At 36.8% G+C, this 14,500-nt stretch overlaps 1 long non-coding RNA gene across 1 annotated transcript; it reads left to right on the top strand.

Moving 5' to 3' along the window:
* The first annotated feature begins 3,573 nt into the window (after positions 1–3,573).
* Positions 3,574–10,060, top strand: LOC141554253 (uncharacterized). Its single transcript, XR_012485814.1, has 3 exons — positions 3,574–3,693; positions 6,752–6,844; positions 7,788–10,060. It is a non-coding gene; the product is annotated as an uncharacterized LOC141554253 (long non-coding RNA).
* Positions 10,061–14,500: the final 4,440 nt, after the last annotated feature.

Raw genomic sequence — 14,500 nt, 5'->3', positions numbered from 1 at the left:
TGGTATTTTTTTTTTCTTTGACCCAGAAGTTCTAGATTTTGGCTATAATGTTCCTGGGAGTTTTACTTTTGGAATTTCTTTCAGAAGAGAACCAGTAGATTCTGTTTCCATTTTGTCTTCTAATTCTAAGAGATGTGGACAACTTTCTTTTAAGATTTCTTAAAATATGATCTAGATTTTTGTTTGATTATAATACTCAGATAGTCCACTGATTAATTTTTCCTTCCAAATCTGTTTTCCAAGTCAGTTGTTTTTGCTATGAGATACTTTACTTTTCTTGTTTTTGCTAGTTCTCCAGGTCTGAGCTCTGCAAATTTCTGACCTGCATTTGGGTCTGAATATAATGTTGCTGGTCTCAGCAGGAATGATCTATTGGCTCAGAGTGAAACTGTAGATTAGCCTTTGGCCCGGGATTCCTGTTCTCATTATTTCTCTGCAAGCTTTCATCATGGAAGATGGAATTGAGACCCAGTTCTCCCCCTGGGATCTGAGTCATGCCTCTGCTAGCTTTTAGCATAGTACCAAGGAATATCATCGCTAGGGACTTGGATTTGTCAGTCTGCTCTGGATCTATAACCTAGAATTAGGTATCAGGTAAATTGGCACCTGTCCCTTTGAAAGCATGCTGGTGCTTTGTAATTTTGCAATATTCATTTTTAATTCTTTTATGTTTGGGTCCCCCCCCATTTACATCATTGAATATTTTGTTTTCTGACTATCTTTATCTCACCACATATATGTATATATCTTTGTGTATATATATATATATATATGTATATAAAACACACACATATATATATACATACACATTTGTATATATACAAATACACATACACATATATCCTCTCTGAATAATGAATTTCATTATTTCATATAGCACAGCAATACTCCATTATTATATGTACTGAAACGGTTCCTAATTAATTTGTTGTTGTTCAGTTGTTTTTCAGTTCATGTCTGAATCTTTGTGACTTCATTTGGGGTCCTTGGCAGAAATACTGGAGATACTTGCTATTTTCTTCTTCAACTCATTTTACAGATGAGGAAACTGAAATAAACCAGATTAAGTCTTTGACCAAGGTCATACAGCTAACAAGTATCTGAAATCAGATTTGAATTCAGGTATTCCTGACTCCAGAACTCTATCCATAGCACTCACTACCTAGCTGTCCTTCCTAATCAAAAGACATCTATTTTTTCTCCAATTTATCACAAAAAGTGTGAAAATATATGTTTTGGTATATAAGGTGACTATTCCTCCCCACAAAAAATGTGACTATTCCAAGGAATAGGAGTTGAAATAGAATTGCAATCTCTATATCAAAAGATATGGACATTTTAGTCATTTAACGAGAATAATTCCAATTTGATTTCTAAAATAGTTGTACTGATTCATAGTTCTACCAACATTCCACTAATGTGCCCATATTCCCACAATTCCGCTAACAATGACTATTGTCATTTTATCATCTTTTATCTTTTACCATCTTTTATCATCTTTGCTATTTGTACAAAATGAGGTGAAATCTCAGGGTTGTTTTGTTTTTTATTATTAGTGACTTGAAACATTTCTTCAAATGGCTGTTAATACAATGAAATTTTAAAAATAATTTCATATTCTTTGATCACTTGAGGGAATAGCTTTTGGTCATTTACATAGATTTTTGTATATTTGCATATAAAGATTTTTTTGTATATACAAAGATTTTTTGTCATTAAATACATTAATTTTGTTCATGCAGTTTTTCAATTTCAAGTAATCAAAGTTATTTTATCTTTTGAAATTGCCTTTATCCCTTGTTTGGGTAATAATAATCACCTAACCATAATGTAGATGATGTTTCTCTCTTCATTTTTAAATGAACTTTGATGTTAAGGTAATATATCCACTTAGAATTTATAGTAGGATATGGTATAAGCAAAGGGTTTCTCAAACTATGGCCCTCGGGCCAGATGCAGCGCACTGAAAATGTTTATGTGGCCCGCCGGGTTATGGCAAATGGGCTGAGGGCGGGGACAGAGTGTGAGCTTTTGTTTTTACTATAGTCCGGCCCTCCCACAGTCTGAGGGACAGTGAAGCGGCCCCCTATTTAAAAAGTTTGAGAACTACTGGCCTATAAGCTATTGATACTTAGCTTAATTTCTGCCATATTGCTTTCCAGTTTTCCCAGCAGTGTTTATGAAATAGGGAATTCTTTTCCAAAGTAATTTATGCTTTTCAGTTTATTAAACACTAGGTTACTGAATCCCATTGCTTCTGATTTTTCTTTCTCTAAATCTGTTCAACTGATCTAATCTCATTTATTTTTGCTTTATTTCTAAATTAATTCCCCCCGTTAATGTTAATTTTTAACATTAGTTGTTTTTTTTTTACTTTCTCCCTCTCTTGCTTCTCCCCTCTTTGAGCAATTTGTTATATAACTTTTACTTTTAAACCAATACAAAATGATTTTATGAATATTTAGTAATATAGTTTGAGATCCAGAAAAATCATTCCCCCTTCTTCCCTACCTCTTTTATTTTTTTCCTTGATATTCTTGAGCTGAGTCTTGAAGAAATCAAGGCATGCTAAAAGAGATCACAGAACATGGGGAGCAATCGGTCTGTTCAAAAAATTATAGGGAAACCTGTGTAGTGTGATCACTGGGTTTGTGGGGGGAAGTGAGTGGGAAGAGACTGGGAAAGTAAAAAGAGACAAAGTAAAAAGTAATAATAGAATGTCACATACAGTCAGTATATAGATTAGTTTTATTCAAATCTCAAGCTTCTTCATCATCTCATCTGGAAGCTCCTTCGTTTATCAATATCTTTCCTAAAAAAATTTTTTAGCATTCCAGATTGAACAGAATATTCCAGAGTACAGTAAAACAATCACCTCATTCCTGAAAAGGAGTTTGATAGCTCAGATGGAGGGATCAAGGAGGAGCCGGGTAGAATCCATCTGGCTGACCAAGTCCCAGATCTGTCTAAAAATATGCTAATCAAGAGCTCAAAAGTTATTTAAAGACACTTGGAGATTCGAGGTATGGAAAACGGAGGCTGATAGAGTTCCATCCTTATATCACTCTACAAATAGGACAATATGAGACTTGGTTGATGTGTGGAATGGAGTTATGATAAAGTGAAGAACTTACAGGAATGATTAAATTATTTTTCTGTATTTTTTATTATTTCTATGTCTCTGTGACCTACATAAGTATGGTGTGTGCTAGCCAATATTTACTTAAACTTTAGATACATTTACTCAACCAAAGATGATGATGTTTATCCTTGTTCAATGTTATCAACATTTAGATTATTAAATGCCATCAGCTCAGTAATCTGAAGTTTGAAGGTCTGATGGATGATTCCTCTCAGAATCAGGGAAACTGAAAATGTTCTGTTCTAATTTGTTTTTGGTATCTATTTCTCAATGCTCCCCAATTTATGATGTAATCCTTTGAAACAGAAACCTCCCATTCCAATCTCTTCAAATAGCAACAACCAATTAGATGCCTCTTCCTCCCCTTCTCAATGCTCTCTTCCTTGTGATGTAATCTCTAGTATAAAAGCTGTGTATCTTTACTACTTCTTTAGCCCTCCTACCTTGAGCTTTCTCTTTCTTATCTTGAGATGGGACAGCTCATCCTCTGGAGGTTTTCAATAAACAACTTTTCTGCCTTCTACTGAGTGATCTCTGAGTAGTCATTTTGGGTAAGGGTCTTCTACATCCCTCACAGATGGGGGCTCGTCCGGGATGGGATCTTTGGGGGAGACAGCTGTGTGCACCCCGAACAGGGACAGGCACCAATGGAGTAGTTTTCTCCATGGTCTCTGGCTCTGGGTGAGCAGCCTCCCTCCCCTCTTAGACAACAACCTGAGGCTGGGTATCCCAGTGGAATGGGTACTCAGTGGAATGCAGAATTGAAGATTAAAGGAAATAGATGTTGGTGGCAGTCTGAAAAGAAACATGTAATCTTGAGGTAAAGCTCTTAGGAAATCTGGGGGGTCTATTGGCTGGGTTAAGGGAGATCCTGAGGGATTAACCCTCTTAAATTTGTTTTTGGTGTTGACTACAGTCAACCCCAATGATAAAGGACTTTTCCTGAGGAGGCTCTCAGGTGACTGCAGAGGCGTGAAGGTAATGTAAGGCCTCCGCCAACACCTGGAACGGGTCCAGGATGGTATAGAAGCAGTCCAACAATTTGTATCAGGATGTTAGCTAGGGAATTCAAGATTGGAATGCACTTCCCAGATATGAAAGAGAAGAAAACTGGGAGCATGTTTATGCCAGGACTATTTGGGTACATCAGATTTAAATCTGTATGTAAAAGGTGAAAATAGAGTTTTGTGTTTGTCTGTGTGTGTATGTCTGCTTTGCATTGCTTCTGTTCTGTGTTAAAAGTTAGCAAGCTTGTAAGAGATAAGAATTCAACCTCTGTGTGACAGGCTTAGAAAAATATCAGGCTGAATTGTGGGAATTTGAATTCATTCAGAGTGGTAATTCTTTCAGAGTGCCTCAGAATGTATTGGTAATTTGGGAACTAGTTTTGGGCTTCTCAAGAAAAGAAAATTTTTTTTTCTTTTTCTCTTCTTCTAACTCTGGCAGCGGCTTTGCAGGAAGGGGGAGAGATGGGAGAAAATGGAAATATAGATTGAAAGTTTGGAAAGTTTTGTGAAAATAGAAGAACAGTGGCTATCATTCCTATAAATAAGGAGCCTGTTATCATAACTCAGCCAGAAAACAAAACATTCTCAAGATATTGCAATAATTGGTGCTTAACTCTTTCCTGGCTTACTAAGGAAAAGAAGTTTGAATGGAATATATAGGTAGATTTTCAGAAATTTCACGAACTAAAGTACTGGTTAATTTTAAAATAACTTTAAATTGGTATGTGTGTTAAGATTGGAAATAAGAAGTTGCAGATATTGGAAGGGAGGAATAAAAATAGAGTAAGAGAGGTAAATAGTTGAACACGGGGGCTCTCTGATCTGTTGGATCTGTGGGAAAACTAGGCATACTTCTAAAAAGAAAAAAAATTGTGCCAGGAAAAGAAAGAAAAATCATTTTTAGCAAGTTTGCTTTCATGGAATTAGAGAACAGAAAGTTTAAGAAGGCTAAACTAAGTAATTGTTTGTCTGCAACATTTGATTAAGAGTTTTGGGAACTTACTATATTTTAAAGAGGAATATAATTCTGAAAATGGGGAAAATAATTTTACTGTTGCCTTGCACGTTAGATTTATTAAGAGGATAAAATCTTAAGAATTGTTTGAATATTATACAACTGAAGAGAAAAACTTTTTTTTTTGCCTTATTGTTTGGTTGGACTTCAAATTGAAATATAGGTTATTAAAGAAAATGCCAGTAGCTTACCTTGGGGGAAGTCATGTTTGTATCTCCCTACTTAAATGATATGTTGGATTTTTTTTTTTTTAGAAGTATTGGGTAATTTGTAAACTATATTACAAGCTTCATGAAATTTGATTCAAAATTTAATTGTGAATCTTGAAGTTTAAAGTTAAAAGAAGGTGATTTAAAGACAAGGGAAAAAAGATTGACTTACAAAAGCAATTAATAGTTTAAATTGAGCATCTAGTCAGAAGGTTTAAAGTATGTCGGAGAAAGTTTGAGCAAGCAGGCATTAGGAGGAGAGAAACAGAGAGATGGGACAGGAGAATAAAGGTGATTTAAAGAAGGATTGATTAGTGGGAGCAAATGATTTCAAGAAGAAATTAGTGGGAAAAAGAAGGACCTGGTTGGAAAGCGTAGTCACAGAGTGACAACTATGAGACAGGATATGGTTTTGTGGGGGGAGAGCAGCAGAGCAGCAGTGGAAAGCTGCAGCCGCTTTTGGCTGAAGAAAGCAAACGGTGATTTAAAGGGACAGACTGTTCTTACAAAATGTTAGTTGATTGAATATTTGTTTCTTTAGATACATAATGGTTATGAATATTAAAGAATATGATCAGAAATGTGGTATATAGTTTGAAAGGGTTATTTCAAAAAGTTTAATTGTTGTTTTCAAGAACTTTTCAGATTTTTTTTTTCCGTGAAAATAGGAAGTTTTAATTAACTGTATTGATGCCAGTTATCTGAAAGGGACTCCAAGAATGATAGTTTTTGCCTTCTTCCTTTTGAAAATGTTTTTGTTGTGAACAATATATAGTTGGGATTTTTTGTGTATTGGGTATTTAAAAGCAAAATGATTAGTATAATATTCAAGTTATTCAGGATTCAACATCTACATGTGTACATAAGAATTGTGTGAACATTCTGGGATAAATTTGTTATTGTTAAAAGTTTTACAATATGTAAATGATCTTCTTGTGGCAGGGTGGAAAAAGAGTGACCTTGTCCAAGTCACTATGAATTTGTTAAATTATTTAGGAGCACAGGGACTGAGAATTTCTTAAGACAAATTTCATTTGTGAAATGTGAGGTAAAATATTTAGGTCATTGTATAAATGAAAGGAAAAAGAAATTAGATCCTATAAATTACTTGAGGGAAACAACGGAAACAGTAAAGGTAAGGGATTGGCACACAGGGCATTAGTCACTAAAATTCTGACTAATCTTATGTTGCCTAAGAACGTTACAGTGATTCATGTGCAGGGGCACCAAAGAGGAGATTCATTTGAGATAAAGGGAAACTGCTTTGCAGATGAGGAGGTGAAACAGGCTAGAGAAGAGGAATCTGTAAGTACAGAGGAGATGATGGTGCTAATTCTGGCATTTCTGCCTCCAATGCCTCCACCTTCCCTTACCCCAGAAGAGAAGCAGGAAATCCAAAGCCTTGGCGCTCAGGAGGATAAAGAGGGACACTGGCTCCTCCCTGACGGCAGAGAGGTACTGACCACAGCAGGTATGAGACATGTACTCCAACATTTACATCAGGGCAGTCACTGGGGTGTCCAAGACCTGTGTGATGTGGTGCTAAGTTGGTGGCACTGGCTTGTACACAATAGCAGGCAGCTGGTCAGCGGGTGTCCTATTTGTTAGAGGATGAATAGGGCGGCCCAATGACAAATCCAAAAAAGGAGGAAGGCCCCCTGGTATCAGGCCTTTCCGAAGCATACAGATGGACTTTACCAAGCTGCCATCAGAGGTGTGTCTCAAATACCTGTTGGTCATAGTAGACCATCTGACCTTATGGGTAGAGGCCTTTCTCCTTACCTGGACAACTGCCTCAGTAGTCATAAAAGTTGAGGTATGGGTTGGTGGAGCAGGCAGATTCAGACCAAAGCATCCATTTCACAGCTAAGATCCTCCTATGTGTGGCCCAAGCTCTAGAAATATCATGGGACTTACATACCCCATGGCATTTGCCCTCATCAAGTAAAGTGGAAAGGATGGATAAGGAAATTAAACAGCAACTGACTAAATTGGAGTTAGAGACACAATTGCCCTGGACCAGGTGCCTTCCCCTTGCCTTATTAAGAATGGAACAAAACCCAAAGAGATGTGGGATTATCACTTTATGAATTACTGTATGGTCATCCTTATCCAAAAGGGATTCAAAATTCTTCCTTGGACTGCCTGCCAGCTAGGGGAGGGGGTGGAGGGAAGGAGGGAAAATTTGGAATAGGAGTGCAAGGGATAATGTCGTAAAAAATTACCCATGCATATGTACTGTCAAAAAAACTTATAATTATAAAATTAATTTTTAAAAATGTAAAAAAAACAAAACCCCAAAACAAAATTCTTCCTTGGATCCAATATTTGAAACCAAGATTTGTTTTTAAGGAAATGTTATGTCTTTACTGCAACATCTGAAAACTTTACAACTAAAAGGGCTTATTGCTCAGACTCCTCCCTTAGGATTCACGGTGCATAAGTTCTAGCTTGGAGACTGGGTCCTGGTTCAGACGTGGAAGGAGGACAAGGTGATCCTGAGCTGGAAAGGACCGTTCCAGATCCTCTTGACATCAGATACAGCAGTGAATTGAGCATACCAGAATTAAAGGACCAGCAGACGCTCCAAGGGTGTGGACCTCGAAGCTGAATCAGAGGACCAGTTAAAGCAAACATTAAAAAGGAACTGATGAATTGTACTTGTAATATCTTGATAATATTGATCTGGAGTATTTATTTGGGGCTTTTTCTGACAGTGCTAGATATCATTTTTTGTCGGACAGTGTTACTTCAACCCAGAAACTTGACCTATTATTTGGTAGGATGGGGACCAAACAAGACACCCACAGGAGGGGATTGTGCCTTATATCCCTATATATAATACTGCCCCTTGCTGATACAATCCTTAATCTTTTACTAAGGGAAGGCAATAGCTTCCAGAACTTGATTCAGGTTATTGCTGATACATTTTATCTCAAAAATTGCTGGATATATGGAGGGCCTGAACAACTCACACGATGGCTCTGGGTACCTGTTCCTTTAGCTCCAGCTTGGATCTTGAGTAATATATCAGTTGTACATAATGATACTGGATTCTGGTCAGATCAAGAGGAACACCAGTGGAAACTAACTAATGCTGTCCCAGGAGGACATTGTTTAAATCAAACAGCCACTAGGCCCATGGGATGTTAAATATTTCCCACCCTCAATAATTTTTTTTATTTTGGCATGAGAAAAACCCAGCTTTAAGACTTAGAACACTATTGGATTTGTGGTCAAACAGCTTACACTCACCTTCCAAGGAATTGGACTGGGAATTGTTATATAGATACAATAGGCCCAAGTTTTTCTTTCTCCCAGAAGATAGTGACAAATAACTAGGAATACGACTATATGATAATTTGAGGAGAGAAAAACGAGGCTTAGAGCATTCCCTAACCAGTATAGACACTTCTTTGACTCAAACAGGTGATGCTAACGGGTGGGGAGAAGATACATGGCTCCCAGAAAGAATCATCAGAGAATATGGGCCAGCCACATGGACTTAGGATGGAAGTTGGGGATATAGGACACCAATATATTATAGATATATTGAACAGACTAATTAGACTACAGGCAGTGCTGGAGATAACTAACCAGACTGTTCAGGCTCTTGATCTGCTAGCTGATCAAGCCACTCAAACACGAGAGGCTGTTTTACATCAACTAGTTTTAGATTATTTGTTAGCAGAGGAAGGGGGGGTTTGTGGAAAATTGAATTTGTCCACTTGTATGCAAATTGATAATGGACAAGTGGTAAAAGAAATTACCAAAGGCATTCGCAGAATAGTTCATGCCTGTACAGGTGTGGAAATCCCCTTTCTCTAATAGTTGGTGGCCCTGGTTTAATGGTAGCTGGTGGAAACAACTTTTATGATATGGACTAATTGCAATCAGTGGTATTCTACTGTTGCAATTATGTTTACCTTGTAATTACATTAGTAATCAGAATATTTCAACAGTCCCTATCAAAAATATTGCATCTAGAAGATGCTATTAGAATGATGATTCTCCAGAAAAAAGGCTGGAATGTATTAAAAGGGGATGATTCTGATGTTAATGAACTCGATAAGCAATGTATAGATATAATAATTGATTTTGAACAGTGTTCTTCATAGAAATATGATAAAAATCATTTACATATTAGAAGGGGAGCTGTGTGGAATGGAGTTATTTAAACAGGAATGTTTAAATTATTTTTCTGTATTTTTTTTTTACTATTTCTATGTCTCTGTGACCTACATAAGTATGGTGTATACTAGCCAATACTTTAAACTTTAGATACATTTACTCAACCAAAGATGACCTTTATCCTTGTTCAATGTTATCAATATTTAGATTAAATGCTGTCAGCTCAGTAATCCGAAATTTGAATGTCTGATGGATGATTCCTTTCAGAATCAGGGAAACTGAAAATGTTCTGTTCTAATTTGCTTTTGGTATCTATTTCTTAATGTTTCCCAATTTATGATGTAATCCTTTGTAATCTCTCCAAATCGCAACAACCAATTAGATGCCTTCCCCTCTCCTTCTCAATGCTCTCTTCCTTGTGATGTAATCTCTTGTATAAAAGCTATGTATTTTTACTACTTCTTTAGTCCTCCTACCTTGAGCTTTCTCTTTCTTATCTTGCAATGGGACAGCTCATCCTCCGGAGGTTTTCAATAAACAACTTTTCTGCCTTCTACTGAGTGATCTCTGAGTAGTCTTTTTTGGGTAACGGTCTTCTACATCCCTCACAGCTAATAATAGTCAGAAAACTTCTTCCAGATTAAGGAAGAAAATAGCCTTATTTCAAAGTCTACATCATTGTATAACAGCTTACAGTCTGACTGTGGCTGATCAAACCAATATGAGCTTGAAATGCCCCACCAGAAGTCAGGTCAGGAACATTTGGGGTGTATTCACTAACTTTGTGCATCTCCTGTTTCTTCTGAGTTAATTCTGTTTCACTCATAGAGCATTATCACCTTCTCTGATGAAGACACACCATTCTGGGCAGTCCTGTGCCAGTGTCTCCCAGGTCATACAATCAATTCTAAAGTTCTTTTTATATTACAGCTTTTTATTTACAAAACATATGCATGGGTAATTTTTCAACATTGGCCCTTGCAAAACCTTCTGTTCCAACTTTTCTCCTCCTTCCCCCCACTCCCTCTCCTAAGGTAGTAGTCCCATACATGTTAAATATGTTAAAGTATATGTTATATACAATATATTCATACATATACAGTTATTTTGCTGCACAAGAATATCGTATCTAAAAAGAAAAAAAAAAACATGAGAAGGAAAAAATGCAAGCAAACAAAAACAGAAAGAGTGGAAATGCTATATTGTGGTCCACACTCATTTCCCATAGTCCTTTCTCTGGATGTAGCTAATTCTCTTCACTACTGAATAATTGGAATTGGTTTGAATCATCTCATTGTTGAAGAGAGCTATGTAGAATGGGAAAGCTACTGGGAATGTGCATGTGAGAAAATTACAATCACTTTCTCATAGCCAGAAGATAACTTTATTCATGTGGAAAGGAGGCAGTCAAAATCCAAAAATGATTGTTGCAATGTGTTTTTGGTTGGAATGACTTTTAAAAGCAAAGAGGGAAGGGGAGCAGGAGTAAGGGCAGGATTTAGGGTAGAGCTAGGGAAGGGCCTAGTTTAGGACAAATTTCCACAAGCTCTGCGTCTATATGAGTGGTTGCATGGTGAGTGGCGGAATGTATAATGAGGCAATGGAATCTATCTTAAATGTGTTAACAAGACAGTCTAGGGAAACCTACCTCTTTTTGTGTGTAATTTTAATTGATAACAGGATGGGCTTGTTTTAGTGTTTATATTTTTCCTGACAATGGGGACAGAATGAACTGGTTTAGAGTTCACATCATTATCATCCATAGATGAAACCATTGGTTACCACAAATGGAGAAATTTTGAATACTGTGGATAAGTTCACACTTACCTTGATAGTGCACTTTCCAGGCATGCACCCATTGATGAGCTTGACACGCTCATTGCTAGAGCTAGCTTAGTGTTTGGGAGATTCCAAGGAAAAAATGTGGAAGAAAAAAGGGATTAGCCTGCCTACAAAACCTAAGGTTCCCAGTCATTGTATTGACTTCATTGTTGTATGGCTTGAAACCTGGACAGTCTCCCAGCACCATGTTTCTCTTTGAAAACTAGGGCAAATAATGTTGATGTCATTACCTTCCATGGATTTACTTACCATCTTAATGCTGATCATTCTCAAATCTACTTTTTCTGCCCCAGTCTTTCTGCCAAAAAAATTACTTTTCAGATGTCTCAGACTAGATGGCCAGTAGATATCTTAAACTCGTTTTACAAAACAGAACTCACTATCTTTCTCCTAAAGCCTCCCCACTTTTCTTACTGTAAAGGGAACACTATCCTCCCTGTATTTCAGATTCCTAAGCTAGGAGTTGCCTGGATTCCCTGTTCTCTCACTTCTCATCTAGTAGTTGCCAAAGTCTGTTGACTTTACCTTTATCTCATATTTCAAATATGTCCCCTTCTTTCTTTTGACAGTGCCTTATTTATCACCTCACATCTGAACGATTGCACATCGGAACTGCTGATGGGTCTGCCTGTTTCTAGTCTCTCCCCATTCCATTCTATCCTCCATTTAGCACTACAGTGCTCAGGTCTGACAATGTTACCCCATCAATGCAAAAAACTATGACTCCCTACGACTCCCAGGATCCAAACCAAAATGCTCTTTTGGGCATCAAAAGCCCTTCATGACCCAGATCACACCTACCTTTCCAGTCTTCTTACATCTTACTCCTTATGAACTCTTAGGTGCTGTGACACTGACTACCTGGCTGTTCCACAGACAAGACCCTCCATTTCTTAACTGCAGCCATTTTCTCTGAAGTTCTCCCTTCTCTGCTCTAACTATTGACCTCCAAGGCTTCCATTAAGTCCCAACTAAAATCCTTACATGAAGCCTTCCTTAACCCTTATTTTTACAGTCTTCCCTGTAAGAATTACATTTTTCTATTTTTATTCTTCCCTGAAAGAATTATTTCCTATTTATCCTGTATATAGTTGGCTTTGTAAATGTTTCTTCCCATTAGATTGTAAGCTCCTTGAAGGCAGGAATTTTATATTTGCCTTTCTGTATCCTCAACATTAGTACAGTGTCTTGCACTCAGTAAGTGCTTAGTAAATGTCTACTGATAGTCCTCTCAAATCCCAGCTATTTTTCAAACTGCTAACAAGGTGCTTCTCCCACCTTGTAATCCAAGTAATATTTATATTTATCCCTACTAATCATTTCATCTTGAGCTAATCTTGTTTTTAAGATTGTCAAAATTCTGCCTTTCAGTGCATTAAGCTTTGTATCATCTACAAACCTGATAATTTGTTATTTATTCTGTTTTTTCAGTCAAGTCCAACTTTTCATGATCCCATCTGGGGTTTTTTTTTTGGGGGGGGGGAATACCAGAGTGGTTTGCCATTTCCTTCTCTAGCTTATTTTACAAGTGAAGAAACTTGAGACAAACAAGGCTAAATGACCTTTCAGGCTCACACAGCTCTAGTACATGTGAGGCTAGAATTGAATACAGATCTACCTGACTGCAGGGCCAGCACTCTACCCACTGTGCCACCTACCTGCCCAAATTGGATAATATTCTTTGTCAAAGAAAAAAAAAGTTACAACCACACCACCCAAATCCCTCAAATCATCAAAGATCTTCAAAGATGACAAGGAATCCATGATGATTTCTGGGGTTCATTCCCTCAACCAATTCCAAATCCATTTAAAGTACTTTTGACAGGCCTATATCTTCTGTAGAATTTTAGTCATTTTACAAATTTCCCCAGAATTCTCAAATTTTTAAATGTACATTCCTTTCTTCCCCTTATTTTAACAATTGTGAAATTGATTTAGTATAGTAAATGTTTGATTTGCAAATTTTATATATACCCAGGGTAACATAAAAATTTCTCAGGTGAAAAAGGGTCACAAGTGAAAAAGTTTAAGAAGCCCTAATCTAATGCAATCTCCATATTTTAGGAATACTCATGCTCAAGGAACTGAGACCCAAGCAGGTGGTTACTTCCCCAATGACACACAGATGGTATCAGAGAAGAAGCTGAATCCAGGCCCTGATTCTAAAGCCAATATTTCTTTTTAGGTCTATGTCCCTTACTTATATCTTTTCTTCATTTTTTTGCTGCCATTTATCAACTTCTGATTTATTCTTATCATTTTAAAGTTAATTTCAGTATCTGGCTTTCAGTTCATCCTCATCATTCCAGTCAGTAATGACCTTTCCCCCTCTTCAACTCTCATTTGTCTTACTTTCCTAATATTTTTGTGTAATACTGCCTTCTAGCCATCTGACATTATTCTGTTCTTTTACTAGACTGTAAGCTCCCTGAGGGCAGCAATCATGTTTTTATCTTAATACTTTCCAACAAACCTAGATCAATGTTTGTCATGAAATAATTTAAACAGGAGTTTCCACTACTAGCCTGAAATAAAACTGAACTACAAATTCACAGATGGTCATCTCTTGAATAGTTATTAGGGTGATACAATCCAGTGAGACACTTTGTTAATATACCTTGAAATTCCCAAACCCTAGCATATGTTTTTATTTATTATTAATTTATTTTATATATATAAAATATTAACTATTTTTTTTAAAAGTCCCTTCAAATCTGACTTTTGAAGAAAAAAATCCTGAGTCAATATCTGTGAGGAAAAGCAATTAAGACTAGTTCCTGATGATGACAGAAGTTTATAATAGCATTTACACAAGTCATATGAATTCTTTTTCCATTCACTACAACTTCAGTGTTTTCAGGTAGGGTTGAAGATATGCTTAACAGAAAGCAGAATGAAACACAAAAATTTGGGGATTCCTAAATGCCGCCCTTAGTGGAATAAGGTGGATCTTTATGCCACTTGGGGGTCTAATCCCTTTCTTCATCTTTTCATGTCCTACCCCAGTTATGAAAAAACTATGGGAGTGATGGAACTCACTGATGCAAATGTCCACCCACCCTGTTTCTCTATTCCTCCAGCTATCACTATTCTATATACAAGGGAGACCTCATATCCACTAAGTTAATCATCTAAGATCCAACTGTTATTAATG

The sequence above is a fragment of the Sminthopsis crassicaudata genome, chromosome 1, assembly GCF_048593235.1.
Source record: "Sminthopsis crassicaudata isolate SCR6 chromosome 1, ASM4859323v1, whole genome shotgun sequence".
Lineage (NCBI taxonomy): Eukaryota > Metazoa > Chordata > Mammalia > Dasyuromorphia > Dasyuridae > Sminthopsis > Sminthopsis crassicaudata.
The sequence above is the reverse complement of the archived record's forward strand: the minus strand, read 5'-3'. Positions and strand labels throughout refer to the sequence as shown.